This window comes from Callospermophilus lateralis, chromosome 13 (genome assembly GCF_048772815.1).
Source record: "Callospermophilus lateralis isolate mCalLat2 chromosome 13, mCalLat2.hap1, whole genome shotgun sequence".
Classification (NCBI taxonomy): domain Eukaryota; kingdom Metazoa; phylum Chordata; class Mammalia; order Rodentia; family Sciuridae; genus Callospermophilus; species Callospermophilus lateralis.
In genome coordinates, this window is record NC_135317.1 from 52,900,060 (window position 1) to 52,903,788 (window position 3,729).

The following is a 3,729-nucleotide window of genomic DNA, read 5'->3' on the forward strand; positions in this document are numbered from 1 at the left end:
TAAATACCCTAACACTACCAGAAATCGCTGAACCAACAGATAGTTCACAATGCATACAAGTGAGTTCACAATGCATATAAGTGATACATAGTCCAGGCAAGTTCTGCAAGCAGTTCAGTGATGGCTATTGCAGAAGCTGTAGATTGGTTTTATCTTTGTCTTCATGCACTGGGATGAAGATAGGAATTCTGGCAATAATGGCTAAAGAAAAATTATATAACATTATATAACATTCCAGAAGGCACTAAAAGAAAACAATTTTCTTAACAATTTACATTGTCTTCACTGAAGATAGGAATTCTGGCAATAATGGCTAAAGAAAAAATTATGTAATATTCCAGAAGGCACTAAAAGAAAACAATTTTCTTAACAATTTACATTGTCTTCACCGGCACTGGGATGAAGATGGGAATTTTGGCAATAATGGCTAAAGAAAAAATTATGTAACGTTCCAGAAGGCATTAAAAGAAAACAATTTTCTTAACAATTTACATTATCTTTAAGAGAATTATTAAATATAATGAAAAGGAAAAGGAAAGGTGAAAGTAAACAAACAGATCTGTTAACCTATTTTTTGTTCACATATCAAAACAATCTTCAACAGCTGTTTTTTTCATGAGCGCTCATCATATATGACATATGGACATACGTACATTCAAACACAAAACACAAGTGTGCACACATAATACATATGACACATAATAGTAAAGGCCTTATAACTTTTTACAGGTGAAATCTCCATTGCAATGTTTAAAAACTCTATAGTCAAAAAATAGAACTGATCAGCAAAACATTAACCTAGGTCTGTATGAGCTCAAAAAACAAAATATGGGAAAGGGCAATAATCAAAAGACTGTTTTTCACTTTGTTCAAGTTTTGTTTCCAGGCATTAAGTGTGTCATACAGTTGTTGCCACTGTTGTTTTCCAAATGTCCGATGTGTGCTATGACTGACAACTACTTTTCTCTGAGTCTGATCAATTTTGCAGTAGACCATTTTAGTTCTTACCGCATCAACAACAAAGGCTTCAACATCATCAGCTCCAATTTGAAGTTCCTGCTGCATTGTATCAAAAGAAATTTCTTTATTTTCCACTGCCATTCCCATAAAAGTAAGTAGTCTCATTTTTGCCATATTCTGTTCATGTAAAAGGCCAAGTGAATCAATGAAGTCTTTATTATTCTGATAAAACTTGACATAGGATGCCAACTTCGCACTCACAAAAATGGTTAAAAGATCATGAATAAGCTCGCCTTCCAAGAACTTGACTGGTTTTAATGTAAGAAGATGGTCAAAAAGAAATGCATTTGGATCTTTCAATGCTCGTACAATACACCTGTGGGCATCAACTCGAGCCTGGGAAGGATTGTCTTCCGTGTAACTTCCAAGCAATTCCACCATGACTTTGGAAGCAGCATCACTTTTCTTACAATCCACACACAAGTGCCTCATAAAGTAATCTTAAAAGGGTGTGTTTTTTTTTTCAGTGGTAAGATTCCAATCAGAAATCCATTTTCTCACTTGATCCAGCTCAGTTGGAATGTACTGGATGGCTCCACAAGATGCTGCCACTTTAATGAGGCTGCAATACACTGTGTATCTTACAGGAGTGTTCTTATCCATTCCATGGAAAAGGTTGCTTAGCAATTGCAGTCTCAGAGATGGGCGTTCACCTTCCCGAAACTTCACCAGCTTTTCACACAGGCTTTCAATCAATGCTTCCTGCTTGTCAGGTTCCAGGATCAACAGGAGGGATACCACACTGTTCATCACACTTTCCACATCTTTATCATCTTCCTTCAGACACACATCACAGGCTTCAATAATTTGAGCTAAATCTACATGAAGTCCACCTTAGGAGTTCTCTTCTGAGATCTCAGCTCCTTTAGATTTCAGATAAGCACGAAGTTCAGCAGCCTGATCTTCCTCACTGATATCCATGAAGGCCGGGACGCTCATGATGAAGGCCCGGGAACCGAGAACGCTTCCCCAGCAAACCACGCCGACAGTCTGAAAGTTTGCTGGGGCCCCTTCGGCTGTGGCTCTCAACAGGATGTGACTCAGTGGTTTAATCCCTATGTTAAATTCCTAGTACTCCCCACCCACCCACCCACCCCCACCAAAAAAAAAAAAAAAAAAGATATGGCAGAGGAAGGAAAAAGGGAAAAGATCTGACATCCATTTCTGGGCATTTTTTCTAAAGGCTTGTGTCGGATTTGGCAAGCCCAGCTATAGTTACCCTAAAGTACAGGTAGTGAGTCTGCTCAAGATCTCTACCAGAAGCCAGGTACGGTGGCACATACCTGTACTGTAATCCTAGCTGCTAGGGAGGCTGAAGCAGGAGGATTGCAAACTCAAAGCCAGTCTAAGTAACTAAGTGAGAGCCTGTCTCAAAAAAAAAAAAAAAAAACAAACAACTGGGATGGGGCTTGGTGGTTAAGCACCTCTAGGTTTAATCTCTGGTACAAAAAAAAATAAAGGTTTTCTACAAACCTTAGGTGCTGATTGTTTCAAATCCAATTCTACCTGTGAAAACACTGGTAGAGAGATCAAAGACCTTAGCCCTGAAACTACTGTTTGATGCATTTATAAACCACAAGAACTATAGAAGTACTAAGGTGAACTTTGGGGTAGCATGAGTTTTCTTCATCTTAAGAATTAAATACTTGTCAATATCCACATTGAATTTCCAATGAAAATAATTTACAAAATAATAATTTGTAGAATAAAACTAACTTGTTTCCCAACAGTTCAAACTAGCTTACATTCCACACTATTTAATGAACCAAGCAATTTCTTGGTAAATTCTATTTTAGGATGAAAGAAAGAACTAATTGCAAAAGATCAAAACAAGATAAGCCAACCCTGGGAAATTTCCTGTGTTAGTTTTCCATCCAGAGAGGACTGTGGAACAAATTATGCTTCATCTGCAATGAGCACAGTGTAGGACTAAGATTCCAGTCATTCTTAAGGAAAACCAAAATTAACTCACATTAAAGGATACCTCTATGTACACACAGATGAATAAATGCAGAGAAAATAAAAAACTTAGAGAAAAGAGCAAGAAATAATGCAAGTGATTGCCTCTGGGAGACTATGGCGTTTTTTTTTTTTTTTTTTTTTTTTTTTTCTTTAGAATTGTCTGCAGTGAAAAGTCTTCATATGTTACTTAAAATTAAGAACACTGTTAAAAGTCTGCACAGAGTTCAGCAGTATTAATAGCAAAATGATATTTCCCTTTCAGAGTTGATACAAGGATGCACTTATTTATTCACTCATACTCATTTAAGTCACTATCATTACATTATAATTGGTTGCATTTTCTGCTAACAATAGCACACTATTACAGACTGGATAAGTTATAAGGAAAGAGGTTTATTTAGGCTCACAAGACTGGAGGTCCAAGGTGAAAGGCCCAGGTTTAGAGATGGCCTGCTTGCTGGCAGAATTCCAGGGCAACATACAGCATTATCACATGGCAGGAAACAAGGAGTGCAGGTCTCTTCAGTCTCTCTTCCTCCTCTTGGTATTGGGGACTGAACCCAGGGATGCTCTACCACTGAGCCATATCCCAGATCTTTCCTATTATTATTATTATTATTTTACTTTGGGACAGGGTTTTGCTAAGCAGTCCAGGCTGGCCTCAAACTTGTGATTCTCCTGCCTCAGCTTCCCAAGTTGCTGGGATTACAGGTATGTGCCACCACACCTGCCACTTTTCATAAAGCC

General features: G+C 37.9%; 1 pseudogene; it reads right to left on the bottom strand.

Annotated features, from left to right (window-relative positions):
• Positions 1-798: 798 nt before the first annotated feature.
• LOC143412065 (eukaryotic translation initiation factor 3 subunit M pseudogene) lies at positions 799-1,995 on the bottom strand (annotated as a pseudogene).
• Positions 1,996-3,729: the final 1,734 nt, after the last annotated feature.